The sequence below is a fragment of the Mustela putorius genome, unplaced genomic scaffold, assembly GCF_011764305.1.
Source record: "Mustela putorius furo isolate JIRA1106 unplaced genomic scaffold, ASM1176430v1.1 tig00003846_pilon_pilon_pilon, whole genome shotgun sequence".
Classification (NCBI taxonomy): domain Eukaryota; kingdom Metazoa; phylum Chordata; class Mammalia; order Carnivora; family Mustelidae; genus Mustela; species Mustela putorius.
Window position 1 is genome coordinate 12,602,169 of NW_025421999.1, and position 14,333 is coordinate 12,616,501.

The 14,333-nt window shown below is 44.0% G+C and overlaps 1 protein-coding gene across 2 annotated transcripts in view; it reads left to right on the top strand.

Annotated features, from left to right (window-relative positions):
• Positions 1–14,333, top strand: part of TPD52 (tumor protein D52) — a 102,457-nt gene that overhangs the window by 48,824 nt on the left and 39,300 nt on the right. The gene's annotated exons all lie outside the window — the stretch shown is intronic.

The window sequence follows — 14,333 nt, forward strand, 5'->3', positions numbered from 1 at the left end:
AGCAACAAATGCCATTGTTTATGGGGTGCCTATGCTAAGCACTTTGTAGGCAGTTTGCAACAGCCCTGTGGAGAGAGGTAGGTATTAGCACACTTTACAGATGAGAAAAACTGAGGCTTATGCTGACGAAGAAACTTGTCAAAGGGGAGACAGCCAGTGAGCCGTGGAATTGTGATTGATGGCCCCCCTCTGCCTGACTCCAGAGCACTTGCCCCTTCCATAACATATCTTCCAGTTATATTCAGCCCTTTTCTTTTGAAAATGTACACTTTACAGTCTGCTGCATTTCTGTGGCTACCTCCAGCTCCATAAAGACCTCGGAGCTTGTAGCCCTGGCCGAGGCCTTGCCTGCAATATTGTGAGACACCCCGAGTTAGAAATGCCCAGCTCCGCTGTTCCCTGACACCTGGCTTTCCCAAACTGTGACGTGATACATGGTTGATGTTTTAAGCTGCTGAATTTTGGAATCATTTGTTTAAAAGCCTTAGGTAGTTTTTTGTCTGAAGTTCTGAGATGCACCTTCCTTTCCAATATCTTGGAGCCCTCAGCTGTCACACACATGTGTTTCAACATGTGGTTGCCCAATTTACTTCTATTTTGTGCTCATTTGTTGTCTAGATCATCTCTGCCTTCTCCCTATGCCCCCACTAAGTATGTTGTTGGCTGGCTTCCTGGTGCTAAGATACATAGAATACAAAGCATAGCACTGTAGTACTCAGCACAGCACCCAACAGACAGCTGGCTAAGCAGGCCGGGAGGAGGTAACTCTTGCCCATTTCTGAGGTGCCGCGTGGGGAACCGTTTTGTCCCCAGTAGCCTGAAGGAGCCCTGTTTCGGGGAGTTTCTCCATGAAGTGGCTTCTAGTTTCTGTTATAGAAACTCTATTGGTTTTTAGCTGGAAGTGCTGTCTGCCTGCTTTTCTCCCTCTGCTAGTTCTGAAGCAGCAGAGTAAACTCTATAAAGAGAAGTCAGTTGGAACAGTGTTTCTGTTTTTGTTAAAAAGTAAGAGAATGTGGCAGAGAAAAACCGTCAGGGCGCCGATCAGCTTATTTAAAGCCGTCATCTTCCGATTGAGACAAGTGTTACCATGGTGTCTGGTCTTTTCTGAGCTGGTGTCTGTGTGTCATCGCGCCCCGTACGCTTACTGCCTTTGATTTCTGCTTCTCAAAACTCAGAGGCCAGATTCCTCCGGAGGATTATCTCGCTAAATCAAATCCTGTTATGGAGGAGGATCTAAATTGGAATTGCTCTCTGTTTTGATCAGCATGCTGGTTAAATGTTTAGAACCCCACTTATTGGACATCCTGGGGTCTCCCCTGCCTCCTTAGAAACCCACAGAAAGCTACAAGGGCTGCCAATATTAATTGTATCTTTGGGCTGTGATGGGTCTGCCATCTTGCTTGACTGTTTTTACTGAATTTTGCCAAGAGGAAAAGACTGAGGGTTTAGTGTGGGCCTCAAACGTGGTGTCTTACTTCTGTATTGAAGTTACCGAAGTAATTCTGTTTCTGTTTAGTTTTAAGAAATGTGTTAGACCAATAGCTAGTTTGCGAGCCACCTTTCACCTGTGGTAGGGGATTCTTTGAAAATGCAAGTATACCATATATTTGTAGCTCTTTGGCTAGGAAGCTGATACTCAAACCACTTTTTTTTTTTTTTAATATATGAGAGGAATTTAACTAGACTGCTCAGGTGATTGTTTACTTTGCATTAATAATGGAGTTTGGTAATTAAGTCATTTCTTGCATCATGAGCTCAGGCCTGCCCTGGAAACTATAAATAAGTGTGCTTTGTGGGATGGTCCTTGAGATACTTTCGAAACCTTGGTGATAGTCCAAGCAGGTGAGTTTCAGTGCCCTTGGTGTTCTCCCCTGGGCAGAACAGCAAAGTAAGTAAAACATGTTTGTTGTTGTTTTTTTTTTTAAATTTAAAGTAACAGATGATTTTTGTAGTACAGTCATAGGTTAACAGAAATTGAGCAGATAATACAGAGTTCCCATATCCACTTTCCCTTCCAGTTTCCCTTATTAACATCTTGCATTTGTGTGGTACACGTTCTAACTATTAAACAGTATTGGTACATTATTACTAACTAAAGTCCACAGTTTACATTAGGGCTCACTCTTTGGGTTGTGCATTTCAGTGGATTTGGGCAAACGCATGTCATGTATCCACCATTACAGTGTCAGAGTCAGCTCCACGCCCTGCAGATCCACTGTGCTCTGCCTGTTACCCCGGCCTCCTCTGGAACCCCTGGCAACCCCTGATCTTTTTATTGTGTTCCTAGTTCTGGCTTTTCCAGAATGTGATACAGTTGGAACCATACAGTATGGTTCAGACGGGATCTTCTCACTGAGCAATATGCCTTAAGTTTCCTCTGTGTCTTTAATGGCTTTATAGCTCATTTCTTTCTTTCTTTTTTTTTTTTTTGCTGCATACTAGTCCAGTGTCTAGATGCACGAGTTTATCCATTCACCTGATGGACATCTTGATTGCTCACAGTTTTTGGTGGTTATGAGTAAAGCTTCTGTGACCATCTGTGTGCAGGGTTTTGTGTGGACCTAAGGTTTCAACTCATCCATGTAAATACTAGGGAACTTGATGGCAGGATCTGAAATGGGTTACTGGCCTGGTGATGATGCCCTCTTGTTCCCTCGTGACTGTTCTCTCACTCACTATGGCCTCCGTAGTGGGACAGCCTCACCAGCCTACCTCTGCCAGGGTCTTCTTGTTGTTCACTAGAAACATTTTCTGAACAAGTAGGGACACAGAGGTCTTGATTGTGCACTCGGGAAAGAATATTTAAGATGTTTAATACTATTAAGTATTAATATTAAGATTTTTATGAATATTAAGATGTTTAAATACTTCTCACTCATGGTAGCTATGTTCCCATCTCTCTGCCCAATTGCTCCAATTGGAACTTCTTCTTTTTTTTTTTTTATATTTTATTTATTTATTTGACAGAGAGAAATCGCAAGTAGATGGAGAGGCAGGCAGAGAGAGAGAGGGAAGCAGGCTCTCTGCTGAGCAGAGAGCCCAATGCGGGACTCGATCCCAGTATTCTGAGATCATGACCTGAGCCGAAGGCAGCGGCTTAACCCACCCAGGCGCCCCCCAATTGGAACTTCTTATTTTAGTCTTTCTGGTAGTAATTTCAAGTGTGAATGACTGTCTCAACCCTTAAAATTATATGATCTTTTTTTTTATTGTGGTGAAATCTGTATCTAACACAAATTTGTGATTTCTATCCACCAAAAGCATATAGTTCTGCCACACTAATTACATTTAGATTGCTGTGCAACCAACAGTGTTTTCTAAAACTTGTTCATCCAGGGATATATGGTCGGTCTAAAGTTTTAAAAATTTTTTTTAAAAGATCTTTATTTATTTATTTGACAGAGAGATCACGATAAGGCAGAGAGGCAGACAGATAGAGAGAAAGGGAAGCAGGCTCCCTACTGAGCAGAGAGCCTGATGTGGGGCTTGATCCCAGGGTGGGGCTTGATCCCAGGAGCCTGGGATCATGACCTGAGCTGAAGGCAGAGGCTTTAACCCACTGAGCCACCCAGATGTCCCTGGCAAAATATTTCTATTAGCTCCCTCTAAATTTTGCTGTGGTAAAGACCTCCAAATATCAGTAGCTATCAGCAATCTTTATTATTTATCTAACCTCATGTTAGATAAATATCATTTCATTTGGCTGGAGCTGAGTCACATGGCCACATCTAACAGTAGGGGAATGTAGTCTGTCTATGTGTGCAGGAATAAGGAAATCTGTTCAGAGATTAGTCAGCAATCTTAGCCATATTAAGTACAATTATTGAATCATACACATAGCTCTTTATTTTGATCTTTCAGGGACAATAGAACAGAAATTGCCTGATTTCATAGTTCTGGATACTTCTTTGGGAAACATTTTTTCTACCGTATGCTCCTTTCCCATTGCACCTTGGATTATCCCTTCCTTTTACCACTGAGAGAATTTACTGGAATGAATAAAATTATATGCTGTTTTAAGAAATACCTGTTTGGTAATGACTTTTTCTAAAAACGAGTCAGTAAGAAGCCTTAACGGTAAGAATGGTTGTTACTGAGATACTTTAAAAAAAAAAAAACAAAACAATCCCTGTTTGGCCCTCAGTTTTGAATCAGAAGACTGGCTTACTTTCAAAGTCTTCTAGTTACCGATTTGGTTTCAAGGTAATGGGCTGTCCTTGAATATACCTGTAGCATTGGTATTCTGCTGTTGTCTTGAAAAAGGAAAATATGTGAAATTTGTAATTAGAGATGCAATATCATGCATTAGCCAGACTAGCAGGTTCAGATAGAAATGCTATACATTTTAGCATAAGACTATTCCTTAGTAATAAAATTTAGGAAAAAAATGGGCAATATTTATGCTGTGTGCTCCCCCCTATTATAATTAGAAGCAGGCTCAGCTGCCTTAATGTCTGGCTTGGCAGTAGGGTATTTTGAGCATGCTTGGTATACTCTGCCATGCCTCTGCTTGCTGATGATTGAAGTTCATACTCAAATGTTAATTCTCAGTAAGTGCCTACTATTCTAAAACAACTCTCATTCCCTTAAGGAGAAATGTTTCATTAGAGCCTCTAGTTGCTGAAAACAGCCGTGTAAGCATCGTGGAAGTTTTTCCAAATTAAAATTTGATCCACCCGTTCATTTATTTGTTTCAGGGTTCTGACGGTCGGTTGTGTTTATAGACCCCTGCGGAGCTCTGTCAGCAAACTCTGTCAGCAAATGGGAAACATGTTGCTTGGGCGCAAAACCTCTTTATCTTCCCATACTCTAACCATAGAGACCACCCTGCTCTTACATACATCTTTGGTACTTACTCTTGGATGGAATGGTCTTCCATCCCCTTATTACTGAGCCATTGTTCTAGACTGGTTATACCATCCTAATTCCAAACTCGGAGTAATTATCCTCTTGAAAAGGTTCGTCAGTTGTACACCCTGTCGTGACATAGCCCATTTGTCTTCTCCAAACCGGCTTGCTTTGTGCACTGTTAGAATAGCTGGAAAACAAATCAACACCAAAAAGCAAAACCCCTTTGGCTACAGAAATCTCTTATATTTAAAAAATGTATATTTGAAAAGTGCTAAGGCCATGTAGAGTGACAAGTATTTAGAATTTGTCCAATCTTTTATCCTAAGGCCCCCTTAGCAGCTGGTATCTAAAGCAGGCTTCAGTAAACACCCAAGGTTGTCCAAAAGGCAGAGTCTCAGACCCCACCCAGACCTCCTAAGTCAGAATCTGTTGCTTAACATGGTCCCTGGGTAGTTTGTGAACATATTAAAGTTTGAGAGGCTCTGGTTGGAGACCTTCTACATGAGCCTGTAATCATAGAAACCACTCATCATTGTGAGGGGCCATCAAACTTGAACTCAAACTGTATTTATAAAGTAAAGTCTGTATGTTGGAAATGAATTACCTGGGTATATGATACATGTTGAGCTATTTTCCGTTGTTTTCTGGTGTGCTAATAATGAACTCTCTTCAGTCTGAGGACAGTAGTGGCAGCAACATGTCCTGAATGGATGAGAGATGACCTCATTGAAAGAGTGAGACCTTTTTGTATATTTTGGAGTCTGACTTCTGAATCCTTGGTGATAGAAAATTCAGGCATTCTTCAGATTTCTCAACAGGTTGTGGTGTTCTCAGTGAAGGGCTCACCCAGAACCTATGTCTAGAGAGGAAATGGAGTCTCACTGTCATTATATAAGTGTAACTCTGTCTCTCTCTCTCTCTCTTTTTAAAGATTTTATTTATTTCACAGAGAGAGAGGGAACAGAAGCAGGAGGAGTGGTAGAGGGAGAAGCAGGCTTCCCGCTGAGCAGGGAGCCCGATGCGGGCCTCAATCCCAGGACCCTGGGATCATGTCCTGAGCTGAAGGCAGATGCTTAATGACTGAGCCACCCAGGCACCCCATAACTCTTGCTCTTTTAATATGTCAAAAAACATTTTTTAGGAAGAAAAAAGGGTCCCTGGCTTGTCTGTTGGACATGAACTTCAATTTGAGAGTAGGAAAATGTTCACCTAGAATATTAGCTCCTGCCACATGAGAATTTCTTTGCAAGTCAGTGGGGTCAAGTACATGGCTTTGTACTTTGTCAGAACTCCTTTATCACTTAGAGTATATGCATTGAGGTCTCAGTTATTTGAAGGTTGTTTGCTAATTTATGCATTTTTCTTCTGGAGAGGGGGTCCCAGAGAGGATGGTGTTTTCTTGTACTGTGCTAAAATGGACTTTTCTCCTCTTAGGGTAAAAAAGTAAAACTAGAGAGAGTATTGGCATTTCCATAGGGGAATATTTCCTAAAATTTTCCTGTGGTTTCTAATCTGAGGGCTGACCACCCTCCTTCCCCCTGCTCCCAAGGGCTAGCATTTGTGGAAGAAAGCCAGAATGATTCCTTTTAGAATTGAAGCCCCCCCCTCCCCGCCCCACTCCCTGATCTGCCTCCTGAGTCTCTTCATCACAAACATTACAAACACACAAGCCCTACCTTGTCTTCTCAGAGTTCCACCCTTCTTCTCCCTCCACTGGCCTCTACTTATCTGTCAGGTACCATCACTCTGGCTAAAATTTCCTTAAAATAATCCCCAGGATACCCAGGTCCAGTGACTTCTTTGTAAGTCTCTGTAACATTTGGTCTTGTCCACTTCTTTCCTCCTGTTGTCCTTGTGATGTTGGTCACTTGGGTTTCTCTTCCATGGTTTTTGCTTCTACAGAGCATTAGAGCCAGACCACCCAGGTTCAAAACCAACCTTCACCGTTGACTAGCTGTGTGCCCAGGGGAGTTAATTAACTTCCATGTGCCTAGTTTTCTCATATATAAAATAGAGTCAAGGAAAAAATCCTTCCTCATAGGGTTGGTTGGTAGGAAGGGCAAAGAAGAATGTCTAGCGCATAGTTAAAGTTTTCTAGGGATGAGTCGTAACTGTTGTTTCTGCCAACACCACCATCATCATCACCATTGCCATCATGAAAAGGCATTTCCTGCCCCTTGCAGCTTCTTTGATCTGCTTCCTACTTGCAGGTATTCCTGCCTTTTTTCTTTCTTTCATAGGTCTGCTCTTCTCTTCGGTTTTTCCTTGATGGTTCTGGGGATTCCCACATGGATCTCTTTATCCTTGACCTTTTTCTGAGCCCCAGAATCCAAGAGTTTACCTTCAGAAATCTCCTGAGCAATATAAACCAAGCTGCCAAAATGGAGCTCATTCTCTGGTCATCTAGAGCATCCCACCCTCCTTCCACGGCTCCTCTTTTGTCGTCCTCTTAATGCAGCCCCCAACTTTCACAACTCCTGGTGGGGAGTCGCCAAGTTTGGTCTTTTCTGTCACGCCCCGGGGCATCCAGCTGGGTTGCCGTACCTGTCGATGATCCCTCTGTGGTGTCTTGCAATGTGTCTCTACTTTTCTGTTCCCACTGTTGTTCCCGGGAACATACCCTTTGTCTTTGTTCAGGCTGCCGTAGCAGGTCATCTCTAATGGGGTGGCTTAAACAGCAGAAGTTTCTTTTCTCGCTGGAGACTGGAAGTCCAAGATGAAGGTGCCAGCAAAGTTGACTCTGGTGAGGTCTCTCTCTTGGGCTTGCAGATGGCTATCTTTTTGCTGTGGCCTTATGTGGCTTTTCCTCTGTGCGTCTGAGCTTTCCTGGTGTCTTGGCCTCTTCTTGTAAGGATACTATTCCTTTTGGATTGGGCCCTATGACTCCATTTAACCTTAATTAGTTCCTTAAAGGCCCTCTATCCAAGATACAGTCACATTGGAGATTAGGGCTTGAACATAATGAAATTTGTGTGGGACACAATTCACTTCCTAACACCCTTGCTGCTGCCGATGGTCTCACTGATTTCCCATCTCCTCTCTGTAATCCATCTTCATACGGGGGCAGGAATGATCTAAAAGTACAGCTCTGACCCTCTCCCTCCCATTGCTAATAACTGGAGATGGCTCCCGTTGCTTTGATGCAGTGTGAGGGGGATTACTGCTAGGAGACTTGAGGGCAGTGTCTCTCGTTTCTCAGTTCCCTGCATTCACTCATCCGGAAGTGGAAGAGTTCCCACCCGGAAGTGGAAGAGTTCCCACCCCATGGGGCTGTAAGGATGATATAAATGCAAACCGATAGTTGTTTTATTATTACAGAAAATCACGTTCACATTCCTGAGCCTGCCATTTAAGTTCAGCTCCTCCCTCACTGTTACTCCGAGTGTGGTCCTGTGTGCTTTTTGGGTTCCCCCTTCCAGTGTGGGGATTAGGTTCCCCACACCCACACTGAGCAGTTCTCAGACACACCAGCAAAGTTTCCAAGAGCTCAAGTCAGTTCTGACACTGTCTACCCAGAAATAGCTGTCACTCCAGTCCCTTCAACCTCCCCCAACCCCTTTTAGATGCTGGTTATAAGCCCCAGGCTGTTACCTGTGCTTCTGACCTGGCCTTCTACACATTGGAGGTTCCATTTACCTCCTCCTTAGGTCTGAATAATGTGCTAGAGCAGCTTACAAAGCATAGGGAAACACATTTACCAGCTTATTAAAGGGTATGATAAGGGATATGACTCACCAGCTTGATGATGAGATAAATAGGGTGAGGTATGTGAGAAGGGCATGGAGCTTCCACGGTCTCTCAGAATGTGGCAGTCCTCAAAGCCATGCGTTCACCAGCCTGGAAGCTTTCTAGGCTGGGTCCTTTCCGGTTTTTGTGGAGGCTTATTTGCCGTCCTCAAGATCGTGTAAGGCTGCCCTTATCTGATTGAACCTGCAGGTCCTCCAGCCTTCCCAGTGGGTGTGGTGGGGGGGCGGGTAGGAGGGAAAGGGCCAGCCCTCTAATCACGTGACTGGTCCTTTTTGGCAACTGGCAGCTCCCTTTGGTTGGGGTCCTTAATAATGAGAGATACCCATTTCACCTTTAAAGCTCTGTCTGAAGCATTTTCAGGAACTGTGTCTGAAGACCAAACACATGTGCTGGGTGCTGTGAATAACCAGACAGGTATTTCTCATATCGCACGTGCTCGCATCCTCCATCACCTGGAGCCTGTTCGTGACATGGACTCTGCTTGGTGATTACATCCTCAGGTCATTTGAATGTCATGTCTTGGCTCATTGTCTGGTGCTTAACCAGCTTGCTCCTGCTCCAGGAAGGACCCAGGCTTTGGAGGCCGATCACCTGTTTGCAATTCCAATACTTTAATGAATAGGTTTTTGTTTTTGTTTTTTGTTTCTTAAGATTTTATTTATTAGGACGCCTGGGTGGCTCAGTTGGTTGAGCAGCTGCCTTCAGCTCGGGTCATGATCCCAGGGTCCTTGAATCTAGTCCCGCATCGGGCTCCTTGCTAAGTGGGGAGTCTGCTTCTCCCTCTGCCTGCGCTGCCTGCCGGTCCTTCTGCTTGTGCTCTCTCTCTCTCTGACAAATAAATAAATAAAAATAATTTTTAAAAAAAGATTTTATTTGTTTGATAGAGATCACGGGTAGGCAGAGAGGCAGGCAGAGAGAGAGGGGGAAGCAGGCTCCCCACAGAGCAGAGAGCCCGATCCCAGGACCCTGAGATCATGACCTGAGCCAAAGGCAGACGCTTAACCCACTGAGCCACCCAGGCGCCCCCAACGGTTGCATGTTCTGTGCATATTCATTGACTGTTAACTTGTTACCCCATCTGCTTTATCATTCTTTGTGTACGTATATGTGCACACACAGGATAGTTTCTGAATTATTTGAGAGGAAGTTGCATGCATCATGGGCCTTTACTCCTAAATCTTTTCTGTTTGTATTTCCCAAGAATTAGAGATATTCTCTTACCTAACCCCAGGACAGTTTCAACTTCAGTAAATTTGATATTGATAAAATACTTTGATTGAATCTGCCTTTCCATTCCAGTTTTTCTAACTGATGCAGTAATGTCCTTCATAGAATTTCTTTTTTCCTTTTGGGGCAGGCCTTCAGGCAGACTGGAGGAGGCACGTCCGTGTTGGGGAGGGCAATCTGCTTTACTCCGTGTCTACCGATTCCAGTGTTCTTCTCATCCGCAAACACCCTTGCCGACGTACTACAACAGTGTTTAACCAAATCTCTGGGTATTTTGTGGCCCAGTCGGAATGACACACAGAGTCAAGCATCACATATGGACTCCTGGATTTCTCTTTCCAGTGATTTATAATCCACTGCTATTCTTAATTCTATCAGTGATGAAATTGTCATATATTTGGCCAGCTGGAGCTCCTTCCAGCTGCCTGCTGTGTCACTGTGACATGTCCTCAGTGTCCGATATTAGTGACCTGCCTCTCCTACTGGTGATGACATCATCTGTCTGTGTGCCCTGTAAGGCCCCTCCAAGTGAATTGTTGTATGTGTTGGGGAGTTTTTACATCAAGCTCTCCCCTAAATATCCCTTGAAATTAGGGAGAACCTGCTCATACATATTTGAGTGAAGTATTAATAGGCAGGTAGGAACTTAATATTCTTTATAGTCATTTTTATTTACTCCATTTTTATTTGCAGTAACATGAGTCATCTAATGGGTTACTGTTCTGTAGTATGCATCGTATTGGCTGCCCTAAATTAATTTATGAGCTGCTCATGGACTCCCTCTGCTGGCAATACAGCACATACACACTTTTCTGGGGTTGTAGGATAGATCTGTTCTGCCCATTTTCTTTTGGTTGGTTTCTCCGATTATTACACAGTTATGGCTCATACAGTACAGACCCTTTTGGAACCCGATTTATTTACTGAATGTATAAAAAAGATCATTTCTTATAAAATCCGTACATTTCTACATCATCATGTTAATGTTTGGATAATTTCCACTTCCGTGAAATAAATCCAGCATTTAAATAATTCAGTGTTAGTAGGCATTTGTATTTATTTTTTTCCTATTTTAGATAGCACCAAAATGAACATTCCTCATACTTAATGCCACTCACGTGTTACTTACTAAGTTGAGCTTGATTAGTGGGTAGAAATGTGGCAGGTGTAAAAATACAGAGAAGAGATATTCTAGTTTGAGAAAATGGCCTAAACCAAGCGTAGGATGTTTTCCAGAAACAGGAAAATCAAGTTTGGCTGAAACATGGGGAGGCCATAGTGGGAGATGGTAGGAAAGTAGGTATTATGGGACTCTTTCTAATTCTAACCATAAGTAAGCAGAATAGAAATGTGCTGGTTTCATGGGACGCCCCGGATGGCTGGGTCAGGGGGCTCAGATGCTGCTTCTCCCATCCCTTACTTGTTTCATTTCTCCTTTCCTCTCTGCCCAGACTTGGCAGTGGTTCTCTCACCTTTAGGCTGGAGGAGAAAAGAGACCCTTGGCCCCTCCCAGCAGGCATCGGATAGCTCAGGTTACAGGCATTATTGCTTTTGTCCATGACTCATCCAGTCATCTTCAGGGAAGACCTGTTGTAGGCACTGTCTGGGTCATCCCCGTAAACAAGGGGGCCAGGCTGCGTGCCGGTGCCAGATCTGAAGCCCAAGCCCAAGCCTAAGACAGGGAGTAAGTCGGCACTATGGTAGACAGTCCCTCATGGAGCAGGTTACAGGAAACTCCTCAAGAGAAAGAGTGTTAAATAGAGAGCCCTGTGGGCGTCTTCCCCATATGCAGGCATCTTGCTGGCTGGTCTGCACCAGAACATTCCAGGTGGGTCTGGAGTAGGGTGTGGTCAGTGAGAGAAGACAAAGAAAACGGAAAGCAGGAAAAAAGTTGGATCAACAGCTCCTGGTGGTGCCTCCTTATAGAGCAGGAACACTGGGCAGGGATTTCTGTGAGGTCAGGCCTTGGGCCTCCTCGGGATGGCGCATTTAGGGATGGGAATATGGTCAGGAAAACTGGTGAATTCAGTTTTAGGCTTGTTGATTTTGAAGTTCTTCTCGAATACCCAGTGGAAATGTCCAGCAGGGCAGAACCAAATCTTACCTGGTTTTTCCTACTTTGGGCCAGTAGTCCCAACAGTTGGTGATGACTAGTCACAGATGCAAAGGCTTCCCTCCTTGTTTGGGCTGTGCCAGCAGACACTTTCTGAGTCCCCGCCTTTCAGCCTCTACCTGTGGGCAGCCTGCTGTCCATTTCCAGAGTCATCTTTGTGAAACATTTTGTTTTGTCTGAACCTTGCTCAAACACCCTCAGCAAATTTTTGCTGCGTGTTCTGTGAAGTATAAAAGTTGTCACTCCAGGTCTTTAACGGTTTGTCTTCAAGCTACATTTCCATCTTTTCTGTCTCACCGCTTCCTTCTACTCCATACACGAATCTTGCATCAACTGAATTTTTGCCATTCCCTTAATATGTCCCATGCTTTTCCCACCTCTTGGCTTCTGTTCTCACTTTCCTTACCTGCTACGGTGCCTTGACTGGGATCTGACTGGAGAACAGCTGATTCAGAGAGACAAGATGTTATAGCAAGATTGTTCCTAAGCAGGTAGGGTAAAAATTGTAGACGGCACGTAAATTCTCCATCCTCATATTGACAAATACGGTGTGCAGCGTCCGCATGAGCCATTATTGGCTTTCTTCATGCCACATTGATGAGAGCCCAAACTTCAGAGTGGGCGTCACCATAGAAAATGTAGTGCCTGCCCAGAGGGGGGAGGATGTGGAGGCACAGGGGGACTGGCAAGGGGACATGTCCCCTTCTGTGTGCTGCAGCTGGAGCGAGTGCTGGGACGAGAAGCCTGGGAGGGCTTCTAAGAAAAGGTGGCATTTCTGCCTGAGTCTCAAAGGTTGAAGGACTTCAGAAGGCAGAAAAAAGGTAGCATCGCAGGCAGAGGGTGTAACATGGATGTCACCGCTGAAGGTCAACGACATGGGACATTTGAGGGCTAGCGAAAAGTGTGGAGGTGGCTGTGGCTTGTGTTGTATGTGTGTCTGTATTAGATTTTGGTCTTAGTTTGGGCTGCTACAATAAATTCCTATAGACTGGGTGGCTTATACCAACAGACATTTATTTCTCACAGTTCTGGAGACTGGTAAGTTCAAGATCAAGGTGCCAGTTGATTAGATTCCTGGTGAGAGCTCTTTTTCTGGTTGGCACATGCTGTCATCTTATGTCCTCACATGGCCGAGAGAGAGAGCTCTCTCTCTTCGTTCCAGGATGCTAATCCCATCCTAGGGGATCTTCTCCTGGCCTCGTCTGAACCTGATCACTGCCCAAAGGTCCCACCTCCTACTACCATCACTGTGGGTGAGGGTTCAGTATATGAATTTTAGGGGACACAAACATTGAGTCCCTAAGACTTTCTACTGACATTCAGTCCCTAAGACTTCCTACTGCCTGTGGCTCTAAGAAGAAGAAGAAGTATTGAGAAGGAGAACTGTTTTTTCTACCTGTTACTTAGTGACCAAATGTAGAGGGTATTCATAGGGCCAGAGGTCAGTCAACCACACTCTAGGCCAGAGATGTGATACCCATCCCATGCCCATCCCATCGCAATTAAGAGATACTTTGGGTTTTAAGAAGCCAGGCTATTCATTTTTTTACAATAATAATAATCATAATAATGAAGAAACCATTATTTTCCATTTCTAACTTAACAGCATTTATAGTTGTAAATTCTGGTAAATTTTAGAAGAAAAAGGCAGATTTTTTTGTTGTTGAAAATAAACTTTTAAAAACTCAAGATAAAGTCTTGCCAAAAATAGAGTACAACATGAGAAACAAAATAGAAAATGAATCCTAAGTTGAGATGAATGTAGACTGTTTTGGTGCAAAGATGTTGTATACAGTAGACACAGATTTGTTTTTTTAATGACTGAAATATTTTAGGTTTTGTATTTGCTTCCAATCCAGGGAGAGTGTATTTTTATCAGGTCAATTTGCAGAGGTAGAATATGGCCTTTTTTGGTTAATGCTGTGACAGACCATTGCCCACCTAGAAGGATTGCCTTTATTTTTACCTCCTTAATAGTAGATGAGCCATTCATTCAACAGCCGCAGAACCTTCCAGAGCTACCCCTTGAGCAAAGGCAATGGTTAACACAGAAAGAATCTGCTAATAGACTTGTGTCGAAGAAGATGAATTTGGTGACTTAGAAATCTTGCTTCCAAGGTCCCTGAGACCCAGGCACTCTGCAGGGCGTGGGCAGCGAGCGGCAGTTAGGCGGTTCCTGCCTGTTATGGAGCAGGTTAATTGCAGACCTGCAGGGGTGTGGCCGCACACCGGGAGGGGGCCAGGATCCTGGGAGCTTTCCCTTCAGAGTTGATTCGTCTCTCGGATGTCTACGTCAGTAAAACCCCGTCTTTCCAGGGAAGGAAAGGGGAAGAAAGAGAAAAGGAGGGAAGGGGGGAGGACAGATTGAAAGTTTTGTTACACTAAGCCAGATGTT